At 39.3% G+C, this 15,890-nt stretch overlaps 1 protein-coding gene across 11 annotated transcripts in view; it reads left to right on the top strand.

The window, feature by feature from the left end:
* Positions 1 to 15,890, top strand: part of LOC106077564 (CAP-Gly domain-containing linker protein 1-like) — an 81,100-nt gene that overhangs the window by 640 nt on the left and 64,570 nt on the right. The window contains exon 1 of one of the 11 annotated variants that reach the window (XM_056006594.1): positions 8,561 to 8,577. The exons of the other annotated variants lie outside the window; for them this stretch is intronic. The gene's annotated coding sequence lies outside the window, so the exon portion shown is untranslated. Of the gene's footprint in view, positions 1 to 8,560; positions 8,578 to 15,890 lie in introns of those variants that run through there. 11 annotated transcript variants of the gene reach the window in all.

Here is a 15,890-nt window from a genome sequence, read left to right on the forward strand (position 1 = left end):
TTGGTTAGATTTAGATCTACTGCTTTTATCTGTGCTAGTGTATTTTAATCACTGACATCATGGTCATGGTCAGTTTGACCAGGGTTAATATATCATAATCTACTACTAATCCAGGCCTGTTGGTTAAGAAGAGATCTAATAGTACTAATACTAATGTGTTGTTTAATCTAGTTGTTTTTTTTAATTTTAATGATTTGATCAAAACTTAGGCTGTGTAATGTTTCTATGAAAAGCTCATTTATGTCCTTAAGGTTTTGGTGTTTATCTATGCTTAGTGTTTTCCAATTTATATTAGGTAGGTTGAAGTCACCCATATTGATTAAACTATCATAAAATCAAACAGAGCATTAAATAATTAGGGTTTATGAAAAGAAAATTCTATACATATCAAATAAGAACATAAAACTAAAAATTTATGTTATTTAACCTCGGTTAGGCCAATAAAAAAATATGCATCCTCTGTTTGGGACCCCTCAACTCAAGAAAATATTAAGAAACTGGAAAAGACACAAAATAGATTTGTGAGATAATAATAATAATAATCGTCATTGTCTGTAAGGAAATTTGTCTTACAATTTGTGCATTACACCTGACAAAACATTATTTTAACTATAAAAAAAAACAAAATGTACATTCACACAAGACTCACTCATAATTTATATGTGAAAAATTTATATCAGATTGTTTCTATTTAATGATTTTGATTGCTAGGGGAACAAAAGAGTGTTTGTGTCTGTTTGTCTTGTATATCTTTGTGATGGTAAAATCACAAAATCCTGACCCAAAGGGTGATTTTTTATTTCTAGAATCTTTTTAGTTTTTTTAAGGATGTTAGTCTCAAACAGCTGCCCAAATGGGGTTTGTTTTTTGCCAGCAGCATTTAGGATTTTATGAAGTTTACTTTTATTTTTAATGCTCAGATTTCCATACCAGGCAGTGATATTGCATATATTCACATTTGACTAGAGTAACACCTTTAGTAAAAATCACTTAAATTAGAAAGCCTACCGGAGAGAAGACTCAAAAGTAAAGTAGCAATAATAAATACATAAGATACTGAACAATAATCTTCAAATACAAAAACAAAATATAATAAAATAATCAGACAGACAAAGATAAAGGCACATTCCTCATTCCATATATGCTAGGACAAATTTGTACAAATGCTCCTTCTTCCCTAGTGCTATTAGAGCATCAAATAAGTTGCCTGAGCCAGCCAGGAAAACCAGTGACTTGGCAGAATTTAAGTAATTGATTAACATGCATAACTAAATGCATGACATGTAGAACATTATCATCTTCTATTTTGAATTAACGTCTGTATTATAAAAGATAAGATAATTTTGATTAATTTATTCCTTCTGGGATTCTTATTAAAACTTTTAACTTTAGATTATGATTGTGATTATCATTATGATCATCAGATCATTAATTAGTCATTGTGTTATCATTAAGATATCTATAAAATATATCTTAGTTATTATCTTATCATAATTCTATAATATATCTGTCTTATGACTTTGTCTGGTAAACTGGTTGAGGCCCCTTAAGTTTCTCAAAACAAACATATCGCTGAGTTATCCTTGCATTCAACAGGTACTTTGTTAAAGTAACAAATAACAAGTAAAACAAAGTTCATTCTTGTCTAAGTGAAATATATGGATTACTGTATTTAGCTTCATGTGTTCAGTATTTCATTGTACACTGTATCCCACCATTATTTATGAGCCTCTGTGTTATGAGTTAACTTTGTGTTCAGTGAAGAATCAGGTTCTGCCAGGTTTAAAACACAGCACACCGGGGGTAAGCTCTCAACCATTGAAGACATTTTGCTTTGCTCTATTGCCTACTTGATTTTAAAACTACCTACCTGCCCTCCATTTTTTATATCAACACACACACAAAAGGGGGGTGGCTAAGGAAGGCATTCATCTGGTAGTCACTGTCATAGTCAGAAGTACCTTCCTCTTTTGTTACTTACATTCTACTTGGTGTTTATGTAGGACACAAGGGAGGAAACTTCATAGATTCTTTACTGCAGGAGGTGACCAAATTCTTTCAGACTGTGTGGGAATATATACTACATTAGAATAGGTTTTAAAAAAGGTCTCTCTGTTAATAAATAAATGTTTCCTATTTGGGCCAAAAGTTCTTATCTTTTTACTCAAAGGTGAAAGATATGTTTCAAATTAGCTCCAGTTTCTCCTATTCATTCAATAGGGTTATCACTGCCCGGTGACTACCCTGAGTACCCTCAAACATTAACTCTGTGTTTTGTTAGACTTCAACTCCAAATACTCAGATTACATTGACGAAGACAAACTGTTGATACAGTCAAGTGAAAAGAAGTATTTCTAACTAAATAGATCTATCATTTTCAGGATTCCGCTGTCCAATTCTGATGGAATTTTTAACTTGATGTATATATATATACTATATATGCATGTGGGTGTGTGAGCGTGTCTCTAGTAAAAAGCTATTGGAACTTTGTTAGGCCGATTCTTTGTTACTGTAGTCTACTTCTTGAAGCTTTCTAGTTTTTCACATTGCCAAATCCTGTACATACGGTTGTTGTTTTTTTTTCGGTAAACTTAAGCTGCATATAGATCTCTGTATGTGGCAGCACTGGGCAGCGGATCGGTCCACCTTGCTGCCGTGTTTAGAAAATGTATTCATGCCAGGTCTAGAGGGGCTGACATGGTGGTAAACATTCTAACGAGATTGCTTGGCATCTTGGTGCTGAGAGAGGATTCCTCACCATCTATCCTCGTGCCCCGTACAAAACTTCCAGCTATGCTCTTCCTCCCCTGGTCCAAGCAACGTGCCACGAGAGAGTAGCGGCTTGTTTACAAACTGTGAAAAGTAAGACAAAGGTGGGGGGGGGGGGAAATCATTGCGGTCATCCCCCAGAGATCGTTAGTGTGAATATCAGGCAACGTACGTGGAGAGTAGAGAGTTTTTTTGTGTGTCGCTTGGAATCTAGGTCTAGATTTCGTTAGTTATCTGATCAGGCAAGCTTAATGTATAGAGTATGGGCAGTAATAAATAGCATAAGTATTCCTTGTGAATCCAATCTGAATTATAGTTCTCCCACTCTACGCACTACTCAGGGTTTAGAAAGAAGCAGTGTCGAAACTTTTCAGTCTAGAAGCTTGAGTGTCCAAAGTCCAAACGATTTTTGCGGCTAAAACAACAGTTTAGGGCACCTCAGTCTGATTTTAAGGCACCTCGGTCTGATGTTTAAAGCACTTCGGTCTGATTTTAAGGCACCTCGGTCAAATGTTTAAGGCACCTCGGTCTGATGTTTAAGGCACTTCGGTCTGATTTTAAGGCACCTCGGTCTGATGTTTAAGGCACTTCGGTCTGATTTAATTTCAGTTAGGCGGTCGAGTGTTCGTTTACTGACCGAACACGTCACTTAAGGTACGCTAAATATGTATGGAGACATAAGTTATCCCTGATTGGATCTTGCTTGCACTATACGATTATAAGACGGTTAGGTTTAAATTGTTTTAAAACTCTATAAAGGAAATTATGTATAGACAGAAAGGTATCTCTCACGGTACCGTTGCTAGACTTGTTAGGTGTAGGCCTACTTGGCGTAGGACGAGAGACGCATAAGAACTGTTTTAGGTATAAATTATTCACTCATTTTACAACCTGAGTTCCGGAGTGTATCGGCTAACAAAGGAGCAACAGACCCGATGAATCAGTGTGACTATTCTGTGTAGTAAACATGTTATACACACTTCGTTCAGTTTCTCTGTGAATGATTCTCTGTATTTCATTACACACGCTTGTCTTGCTCTGATTTGATTGGAAGCCGAGCCAGGTATTTTTACCCCGTATGACGAATGCTGTTTAAAATGAGAATCTAGATTCTAAATATAGACGAAAGGAAATCACACGGTGAGCATTCTTTGGGGGAATTGAATGAGTTTCCTCCCTTGGTGACATCGGTTTTCACAGTTCTAAAGTTAGAAATTCATGACTTTTTCAAAGCAGTCTTTGGATACCCATTAGTTATACACAACTAAAACTTTACTCAGTGATAGGCAATAGTGACTCACACACACGGTACTAATCATGCCTATAGAAGACAACACAGATAATAGAATACAATACAATTTTGGACAATTACAGATCAGAGCGCGTGAAAAAAATCTTTGGCGTTGAACAGTGGTGACGAGACCTAGGTCCAGAGACACGCTTGTAACGGCCCGCATCACTGACTCAATCGTGAAGTCCAATGGAACTGAGTCTAGGCGGCATTTATTTTGCTGGTTAGCCCATGTCTTGGGCCGGATATTGCCTGCAAGCCGCAGTATAGAAAACACTGACGTAGGAAATCTGTCTCTTAAGCCTTGTTTTATACAACTGAGACAAGAGGAATGCAGGCTGCCTACCGCCCTAATGGTGGAGTTGATCATCTGAATATGATTTGTATATACATGTGCACTGACAACGTTCACTCGCTACCGCCCTAATTTATTTAGTTGAAAAGTCAACCTAAGTAAACCCAGTGACTCTAGTTGAAAAGACAACCTAAGTTAACCCGGTGACTCTAGTTGAAAAGACAACCTAAGTAAACCCAGTGACTCTAGTTGAAAAGACAACCTAAGTAAACCCAGTGACTCTAGTTGAAAAGACAACCTAAGTAAACCCAGTGACTCCAGTTGAAAAGACAAGCTAAGTAAACCCAGTTGTTCTAGGTGAAAAGACAACCTAAGTAAACCCAGTTGTTCTAGCTGAAAAGACTAAGTTAAACCGGGACTTCATCAGAAGAATGACGAGAGTCTTTAAGTGTTTGAAGCAGGTGTTGAACTCCTGGTCTTGAACTAAAAGAGGAAAAGTAATGAACAGTAGAAAGTAAAGAAACGAAACACATATTTCAAAACAATTTTCTTTGAGTCACTGTTAGTTCAGCGTTTTTTGACCGAATAGTTTACCATTAAGGGGAAAGTCAATTTGGCCTTTTATTTCTTAGTCCGAACACCCAATTGATGTCATACCTCTTAATAGTGCAAGGTTTATCGCCCCTTTTTAATGAAGGATTAATAAATGACCACTAATTGATTAACTAATTTGTTGATTGTCTGATTGATTCATGTGTGTCAAGTCATCGACAAGGAATAATTGTGCCACATTTCAACTTGATTCGAGAATTTCGAAGTTTTGAGAAAAACGTGAAAAAAGAACTCTCTCCCCCCCCCCCCCTCCCCCAGACAGAGTTTGTTGATATAAGCTTTGTACAAATGTTGCTGTCCTGGTTACACTTGACGTGAGGTTGAATGGTCTGTAAAGAAAAAAAAAGTCAAGACTTATCTCAACTTGGTCTGGTGATCAAATCCTTTCCTCCCGTCCGCCCTCCTTGCTCCTTCCTCTCTCATTGATTACACCGTGGTTCATGATCTCTGGTCAATGTAGTTGGTGTAACCAGTGGTCTGTGTAGGAAGCGATCAATGGCCAACACTGACCCCACTTGATCAATGGTCAGCATTGACATCATAAAAAAAATGCACTCTAAATGCGAGTTGGACCTCAACATGTCAAATACATCAGAGTTGAATGGAGTCGATTAACTGTCTCTTCCTGTCTCGCTCTTTTCATTTTATGACTCGTAGCTTTAAGTTCCATTTTATCGCCACCACATTTCTTCCTACAGCTTTATTTAGCTTCACTTGTCTATTGTTCCGTCTTTTCTTCAGTGTATCTAGTTTATTTAGCTTCACTTGTCTATTGTTCCGTCTTTTCTTCAGTGTATCTAGTTTATTTAGCTTCACTTGTCTATTGTTCCGTCTTTTCTTCAGTGTATCTAGTTTATTTAGCTTCACTTGTCTATTGTTCCGTCTTTTCTTCAGTGTATCAGTTTATTTAGCTTCACTTGTCTATTCGGTCTTTTCTTCAGTGTATCTAGTTTATTTAGCTTTACTTGTCTATTGTTCCGTCTTTTCTTCAGTGTATCTAGTTTATTTAGCTTCACTTGTCTATTGTTCCGTCTTTTCTTCAGTGTATCTAGTTTATTTAGCTTCACTTGTCTATTGTTCCGTCTTTTCTTCAGTGTATCAGTTTATTTAGCTTCACTTGTCTATTGTTCCGTCTTTTCTTCAGTGTATCCAATTTTTTGTTGTTCTAAAAAAATGTAGATAAAAGTCTGATTCGAATCCACACGAAGATAGAGTATGTTGCATAAAACCATCGCCTCATATCACTCGGCCTCTCTTCCTGAAGGGTGAAAGTAGTTCTCGTGTCTGTTAGATCCGCTTTCGTCATATCGCTTTCCCTTCTTTGTCTCTCTCTTAGTGGACCTTATTGCTTTAAAAACGTAAATGGTGTTTTCAAATCAAGTGTAAACAAACAGCTGATTACTGTGATTAACTTTTTGGGCCAATCCTCCCCCGCCCCTTATCAAAATAAAAAAAGTTGGTGTTAAGTTTCGCTTTAAAATTCCCAGCTTACTCATCTCTAATAGAGTAGCAGTGAGGACAAAGAAAGGGAGATAATTGATTGGGAGAGATAAGGCAATGACGAAACGACTTGTATAAATGACATGACGGCTGTGTCAAGTTCCAGACTTGCATAGCAACAGATGAAACACATCGTCGGATGGAGCTAGTGGGGGGGGGGCTGACATACATTAGTGGGATTGGTGAGTGGGGGGGGGGGAGCAAGGCGTATCCCTGCGGGAGCTACGTGTGGAGAAATGAATGAACGAGTCAAGAATTGGTCGGCGTCCAAACGTATATATGCTTTTGGGAGAGATTCTGGGTGATTACGCTGTTGTTGTTTTTCCCCACAGTTCTGAACACACTACGTTACCTGTGAATATGTCCTTTCATATATGTATGTTTATTTATTTATCAAATGTATATAGTTATTTTATACTTGTATGTTAGGGACATGATGGCTGAGTTGTAAAGCGTTTGGATTCCAAACCGAGAGGTCTCGAGTTTGAATCCCGGTGAGGACTGAGGTTTCGAACCTCATCATTTGTAAGTCCAGCCCACTCTAGTGGGTACCCAATAACGTTTGGCAAGTAAATGCATTTTGATGTTGTGCTGGCCCCCACGTTACGCCCTTATTATCAACCATCTGTCCCCATAGGTCGCAAGGTCTGAAAGAAAGAGGTTTCTTTACCTTTTTACAAAGCTTATCAGATCACTCTGTCTTGTAGAAAGTTTGAACATGTTTTTATCTCCCATTTCCCATTATCGGATCAAGTTGAAACATTGCACAAGAATTCATTGTACCTGACAAGACATGAATACAAAAAATTAATCAGTTAGTTCATTAATTATTGGTGATTAATTATTTTGTTTGATATTGAAATAAGGTTAACAAATGCTACTCAGCGAGAGATGTGGATGTATGTATGGATTTAATCCCCTTATAAAGTTTTTTTTTTTCCTTACTTACCATTCTCGAATCAAGTAGAACATTTTGCATAATCGTTCATAGTCGACGACAACACACGAATCAATCCAAAAATTAATCAGTTAATCAATTAGTACCAATAAAGTATTATTTTTTAAAAATATTATACAGCAGAAAGGGAGCTAAACCCTGCCATTGTAAGAACAAATTGCAGTAATTAGTGGTTCTTTCCCTTAGGCTTTGTTTTTTTTTTTCTGTCTATTGATTGTTTTCTACTTGAACATTGATCACTTGTTCTGCTAGAAAGAACGCACGCATTTGTTTTTAAATAGTGGGAAGGGTGGTCGAGAGGCTGGCTTGGCTACCTAGAAGGGGGCTCGAGGTTCGACACCCGACTCGGGCAGAGTTGTGTTTACTGAGCGCCTAAAGGCAGCACGGAAAACCAACTCCTAGATACCCCCTCCCCCCCCCCCCCCCCCACCGGTCCACAAATGAGATTGGACCAAAAGCGCTCTGAGCATGCTATAAGCATTAAAGTAGCGCTATATAAAAGCTATAATAATAATAATAATAGAACTTGGTATTTATCCTCCACCACCACCTCCCCTTTTCGTCTACCTTCGTCTTCATTCTCTTATATTTACATGGGCTCTCTGTTTGCATTCATTTGTTCTGGTCATGTATGCCATCTGCACCGTCCATTGCACGATTCCTATCAAGTCAGTGTATAGAGCGAAACTGTTGCATTTGCCTAGTGTCTCACTTCCCTCGTTCCCAAGGCTCCCCTTGCTGTGGTATATTCTTGTCTCTCGTTCCCAAGGCTCCCCTTGCTGTGGTATATTCTTGTCTCTCGACTCTAGCACCCAGGTTCCCCCGTCGTGCGGGCTGACGTCACTCACCGTCTGTCTACGTTTATCACTTTTTGTTTCCCGTACAGACCCCACAATGTCATACCCCTCCCCCCCCCAAACGCCCCCCCCCCACCGGTGTTTCCCCGGGGGCTGATGAGATGTTGCATCTCTGAGATCGCATTTCCAGATCCTATGCGTAAGCCATGTCCGCGTGCCCCCACTGCGTTTTGTTCGCATTGCGTAGGGGGGGTCAAGGTTGCAGCACTTCCATTAGACTCTGTCGTCTGCTCCATCTCTCTCCTTGTTGTGGCTCACATTCATAGGTGTTTCACTTCCTGATCTGGATCAAAAGGTAAATTTTTAGTCTTTAGTTTCATTTTAAAGGGGATGTTTTGTTTCATTTTTAAACCAAAAGGTAATTTTGTTTATAGTTTTTTTTTTAAAGGCCATTCTATTAATTGTTTTATTCAAAAGCCTGTTCGTTTTTTTGTTCGATAATTATATGCGTTATATAAATCTGTCAATGTATATGATTGATTGTGATCAAAGTATGTTCAACACTGTGTGTGGTGGAAGTTTAAGGGGGAAAAAAAGGCGGAGACGCCTCTTCTTGTTTCAACTGTTCACTAATTTTGGACCGTAGACTGAAAAATAAAAGCACTAATTTTTGTATTTTTTTTTTTCTATTTTGGGGTGCCACGTGATTTCCATACCATTGACTGTGTTTTCCCAACTTGTGCTGACCTAATGTCATAAGTCATAAAGTGATCACTTGGAAGGAATCTTTCATCATAAGTCATAAAGTGATCGCTTGGAAGGAATCTTTCATCATAAGTCATAAAGTGATCGCTTGGAAGGAATCTTTCCTCATAAGTCATAAAGTGATCGCTTGGAAGGAATCTTTCATCATAAGTCATAAAGTGATCACTTGGAAGGAATCTTTCAAAGAAATAGTTTAAACTATAGAAACGTGAAGAGTTCAATCCCTCGAGCGTCTTCCTTGAAACTATTTCTTTGGGAAGAACTGAACCTCTAAATTTCGGAAGTTACTTCAGAAATGAATATCGTTGCGCCCCACCGCCTTTACTTTTTCCCCAGCTCATGTCTGGCACTCATTAGAGCTAGGTGGACTCAGAGGCGCCATATAGATCCCGAAAGTAGTACAGCCAGTCTCCACCAGGGTTCGAACCCGGGACCCCAGCCACTCATCCTCCACGCCTCCGTTGAAATGAAACAAAAACATAACAAAGTTGTACAACTATGACCGATGGTTGAGTGGAAACGTTATTGTAGTCAGGGCCGGCCTTAATAAGTAATTGGAGGCCCTAGGTGAAGCGAATTTAGAATGTTATATACCTAGTGTCTCATTTTGAGGGGACTAGTTGAGGAATAAGATTTACGGTTGGATTACACCCCCTCCCCTTTCCCACCTCGCTATTATCATCATCCAGATCTGTTAACGTGTCATTTTGTCTGGTCATCGTGACCCCAGAGTCTTACAGCACGTTCCCAGAGAAAGCAATTAGAGAGAGCGTGTGAGTTGTGTACGCGCTTCATTAGACTCACACTGAATACTTTTCATCCATTGTGAAGGTGTCCCTGTCTGTGTGTGTGAGCATAATTCAAGAACACTGTGTTTGAACAAATCAAACAGACGAAATCAAATCAACGTATGCAATGTTATGAAGAAAAACAAAAGTTGTTGAGCTCATTACAGAAAGCGATTTTTTTTTTTAAATAGCAAAATGGCGACTTTCTATTAGAAACTCCGTCTTCTAAAGTGTTGTACACTATCAATACTTGATGAACTATTTGTAGTCAGGGCCGGCTTTAGGCCATTAGAGGCCCTAGGTGACCCCAAATGAAATAGAAAAACACAAAATATTAAGACAGAAAAATACGCAATGAATTATAAGCCGTCCTGTATCTATATCTAATATCTATACAAACAAATACGTGTAATTCATACAGCGTCGATGAGACTGATGGGCCTCGTGGACGATTCATGATCACCAGACTAGGGAAAAAAAAACGTTTTGACTATTCACCAAAAGGAAGAAACAAATGGTCTCTTCTAACATCTGCAGTCTAACAAGTAGATCTAAACATTCGCGAATAAACCTTGAATTATAGTAGAGACTTAGAGAGCCAGGCTGGTAGACAGAGAGAGAGAGAGCTATAGATTTCTGTTTTGACATTTGTTCCGTGTGTCGCAACGTTTTCTCTTAAAGAATATTTCTTTGAGTCATGCGCGAGGCCCCCCCCCCCCCCACCAATCGGAGGCCCCTAGGCGGCTGCCTAGTTTGCCTATGAACTTGGCTTGCCTTGTCTTGGCTACCCAGAATATTGTGTTGTGCTCTTTCTCGTGAGAACCGCTGGGAAGCGTGGTCGAGAGGCCACTTGAACTTGGCTACCTAGAAGGGGGCTCGAGGTTCGACACCCGACTCGGGCAGAGTTGTGTTTACTGAGCGCCTGAAGGCAGCACGGAAAACCAACTACTAGATACCCCCCCCCCCCCAACTGGTCCACAAATGAGATAGGACCAAAGCGCTCTGAGCATGCTATAAGCATGAAAGTAGCGCTATATAAAAGCTATATATATATATATGCTTTAGGCCAGCCTTGTTGTACTTGACAGAGATTTGGAATGTGCATAAAACAAAATTTAAATGAAAATGCCTTATTTACAGTACTTACACTTACTTACACTGAAAAATCTTGGCACGATACTTGAAGCAGATATCCCAGCACAGTGATTAACACAACAATGAAGCGTGCTACAAGAAATCACACCTCTATGTGTAGTTACCTCAAGTGGTTAAGGTCAATGGAGAACAGTGGACGTCATTATTACCTAGAACCAAAGATGAACTTGCCACATGGTGGGAAGACCCGTTCATCCCGTAGGGCCTGAGCTTAAAGCTAAAACCTGAATATTGTTGTGTTCTTTCTTGTGAGAACCGCTGATTTTCTTCTCCATTTTGTTGGGTGGGAAGAACTCCAAAGATCCCTGCATAGATAGTACTTGTGGCTAGAAATAAATTTATGCAGAAGATAAGACGCAGGGGCGTAGCTAGGCATTCTCCATCATTTGGGGGCCTTGACCTCTTAATGGGCCCTGCATTTTGAGTAATATTTAATTTTCAATGTAAAAAAAAAACAACAACACTCAATTGGGGTCCCGGGGGGATTTTCAAATTCTCCCCCTACCCTAGCTATGCCACTGGTGGGACGGTCCCTCACTGCCATGATTCAGGGTCGACCTGCATGGTTACTTGTTTATTACAAAAGCTTAGATCAACTCACTCTGTCTGGTGAAAAAGTGTGTACACGTTATTTCTCCCACACCCATTCTCGGATCAAGTTGAAACTCCGCACTGACATAGACAAGACACGAATCAATAAAAAAAAAAAAAGTAACCAATTAGACAATTAATTACTGGTAGTTCATTAATTTGTTTAATAGCAACAAGGGAAAGTAATACTTCAGAATTCACTTATATATGGCTAACTTTGTTGGGTTTAGTCCCCTTAAATAATTGTTAACGCTATTCCTCCCTCGCGCATTCTCCGATCGGTTGATACCTTAAATAATTATTTACTGTACATAAAACAACATGAATCAATAAACAAAAACACTCAAGTAATCAATTAATTATTGGTAATTAATTAATTTGTTTGATATCAAATAAGGGAAATAACTTGTACATTCTTGGTAGATTTAGTTTAAGGTCGAAGCTCTTACCCTTTAGATAAGTTTTTATTTTTTTTAAATATTTTGTTACTTCATGGGATCGTTTCCAGACACACGACATTACAACATTTTGTTCAAAGAAATTCAGAATGGAGGTTCTGTGGAAAACAGCGTGATTACCAGATAGACACCGTATCGAAACTAAGATTATGTAAGAGTAGTCGATTATGGTATCGATATCATCTTTGTAGTATTCAAACGTTTATTTACGTACAAGCAGACGCGGAAACAGAATGGCGGACGTGCGTTACAATCCGACGCTAGATTTGAGTCGGAGAGGTTGGGTGACAACTTGGGCGTGCTAGTTAACTTGAAGCTAAATTTGAGACTGAGATATTTGTTGCTAGATGTGCTAACTAGATTTAAGCTATATCTGAAATATTTGTAGTTAGGTGCGCTAGTTAGCTTATTCTAGATGTGCTAGTTAGCCATCAGGTACTAAAGTATTTCACTTTTGTTTCCGTATTTACAGAGTCCAGATGAAAACAAATAAACAGCTTAGATTGACGTGAGACCTTTTCCCATTAGCTGGTTGACCTTGTTAACATTACCCGTAAACACATTCTTTCTCTCTTTCTTTCTCTCTCTCTCTCTTTCTCTCTCAGACACATACACGTTTGCGCACGCGTCGACATTCTGTACCTGACACGATATTTCACTCCAACTATCCCCCCCCCCTCTTCCCATTATTCAAGGTCGGAATTTTTCTCATTACCTCTCTTCTGTGTTGGAAATGTAATTTTCACGTGCGCAAGAGTGGGTGAATGGGACTGGTGTGAGTAGTCCCTAGGGATATGTCGTTGACTTCTTGTGAGCAGATCTTAAGTGATAGTCAGTTTACACTGATGTAGACCTTGGAGATAGCCAGACAGATCCTTTGCTGTGACGTAGACCTTGGAGATGGCCAGACAGATCCTTTGCTGTGACGTAGACCTTGGAGATAAACAGGCGTAGATAGCCCAGACCTAGTCATTGACTGTGACGTAGACCTTACAGATAGCTAGACAGGTCATTTAATGTGACGTAGACTTTTCAGATAGCCAGTCTGTCAGTTGTTATGACATAGAGATAGACAAACTGAGACCAGTCGTTATAGAAGGCATGAACACTGATCGGCAACGTCACAACCTGTGGGCAGTGTAGAGCAATAGGTCGTCGCTACGTCACAGGCCTGTACGACGTGGTAATAGCTATTGGTCTGAAGTGCCCACAGGTTGTGACGCTGTGGGGCAGTGTCGAGGCTTTCTATTACGAATGGGTCTCTGCCAGACAGGTCATTGACTATGACGTAGGCTTGCTGTCCATCCTGAAGAATGTTTTCAGCGTGAAGCCAGATTTCTCCGAGTCTTCATGTAGATATTTTATAACCTCCTATGATTGTGCGGATTAACGTAGCTCTTATTGAACTTAACATATGCCAGATAGCAATGAAATGTGTTTTTTTTTTTCTTTCTTTTTATTTCGCGTTTATTTTTAGAGACATGATTCCCAAGGCTAGACTCGAACCTGGGTATCCGCTTGACTCACGACCTATCTTATCTTATCTTATATAATACAGACGTTACTTCAAAAAAGAAGATGATTACGTCCTACGCGTCTTGCATTTAGTCATGCATATTAACCAATGACTTAAATTCTGCCAAGTCACTGGTTTTCCTGGCTAGCTCAGGCAAGCCATTCCATGCTCTAATAGCACTAGGGAAGAAGGAGTATTTGTACAAACTTGTCCTAGCATATGGGACGAGGAATGTGCCTTTATCTTTGTGTCTTTCAGAGTATTTTTATTAAATTTTGTTTTTGTATTTGAAGATTATGGTTCAGTGTTTTATGTATAATTGCTACTTTACTTTTGAGTCTTCTGTCCTGAAGGCTTTCTAAATTTAGTAATTTTACTAAAGGTGTTACTATGGTAAAATGTGAATATTCTTATGTTATGAATCTCACTGCTCTATTTTGTGTCTGTTCCAGTTTCTTAATGTTTTCTTGAGTTGAGGGGTCCCAAAACGGAGGATGCATATTCTATTATTGGCCTTGTATATGTTATATGTTCTTATTTGATTTATAGAAATTTCTTCTAATAAACCCTAATGCTTTGTTTGATTTTTTTTTTATAGTTTCATCAATATGTGGATTCCATGACAGTTTTTCATTTATTATACCACCTAGGTATTTTGCGTTTTTAGTCTGTGTTACTGGTTTGAGATGAATAAGATAACGCGTGGGATACCCATCCCCTTTGTCTTGTTGGTTACTTTTGATCAAGTATCGCTGTTGTAGCATTTTGTGCCTGAAGTGTATTACATAGTGGGGTCAGAAAGTCTCCTTGGGCCGTATGAGCTATTCGCACGTGACCCGCGTGGTTTGAATAAATATTGGCCCACTTGGTATGGAAGACTAATTAATGACCAACAACTATGTAGGTTGCAGGGGTTCCTGAACTGGTTTGATGTGGACTTTTTTTTTTTTTTTCTTGATTGTGACGACGAGAGTGTCGAATGGGTTCTGTACCAGGTGTCGCGACATTCCGCCATTTTGTAGGTATCAAAGCGCACTGTAAACAATGCTTATTAGAATCAATTTATTTTAAATGTGTTTATAGATCTAAATGCATTTTAATTTTACTTTCGTATGAGTATCAATCCGAGACCATTCCTTTCAGAAGGTCTTCTCACTGACCTGCAACGTCACAACCTGTGGGCAGTTTAGACCAATAGCTCTTTGCCACGTTAGGGGGGTCTGTACAATCAGTCTCCTGTCACTAATGACTTGTTGCTAACAGTTTTTTTTATGTCGCCATCTTGTTTGTATCAATCCATCTCAACAGGGCAAACACCCCCTAAATCCCCGTTAAAAAAAAAAAAAGACAAAATTCTCTTTGTTATTTTTAGTATGTGTATATATGTGTATTTGTAGGCATCAAGCGTGTGTGGATGCTTGATGACGTACTTAACACGTAGCTTAGCATTAACAGAGTCACGTGATCGAGACGCACATAACTTGACAACTGCACCTCGTCATGGGAGGCTCTTTATTTATTTATATTTTATTTGGTGTGTGGGGGGGGGGGGGTAGGAGGATCATCATGATGTTTCAAAAGTGTCTGACTTATGAGATGTGCACATCAGTTTTTGTTTATTAACTGCAACTTTAAAAGGTATGTTTACCATTGGAGTGTAATCTTTGAAAGGTTTGTTTCCCTCGGTTAGTTACAAAATAATTGGGTTTAAGAAATTTCATTTCATTCCAGACATTTAGTACCATTACTACTTGTTGCAAGTGTGGTAGTGACTTGTGGAGTTGTATTCCTAGTATGTGGTTTTGCAAAGCGTATGTTTTGATAATAGTTGGGATTATTCGCCATGGCCTTCGGTATCCTAAGCAGAGAAGGCAAGTACTGAACTTATTGAGGGAGTTGCTGACCATCTCTTGTTCCCCTTATCGATTCGGCGTCTAGGCTTCACTTGGCTACTTCAATCACTTAACTTTCTGGCGTGGGTTCAAGTCTCGATCCACTCCCTGGGGGCCGCTCTCTAGCATCTCCCTCTGATGTAGATCCTGAGAACTGGCGTGTCTTAAGACGGCTAAGAGCACTCAACACGGAGAAAGTGCACACGCGGCGCGTTAAATCACGTGATGCGGGCTTTTAAGGGGGGGGGGGACACCAGCGGGGGGAACAGTGCTAGGCTTGAGAATGGGCTGGGGGAGGAGGGAATGTGTCTACAGACTGTGTTAGGAACAAACAAACTGAAATTAATTAGACTCTCAGCCGGAGAAACATTTCCTGGAGATTTTGTGACCTCGATGCCAATCTTTGTTTTTTTTTAACTGCTGTGGTTTACTATCCAAACTATTCCAAACGCGTGTGTGTAAAGTGAACTTAGTACTGTAGTCCGCAGAAGTATTAATACAAA

The sequence above is a fragment of the Biomphalaria glabrata genome, chromosome 12, assembly GCF_947242115.1.
Source record: "Biomphalaria glabrata chromosome 12, xgBioGlab47.1, whole genome shotgun sequence".
Classification (NCBI taxonomy): Eukaryota; Metazoa; Mollusca; class Gastropoda; family Planorbidae; genus Biomphalaria; species Biomphalaria glabrata.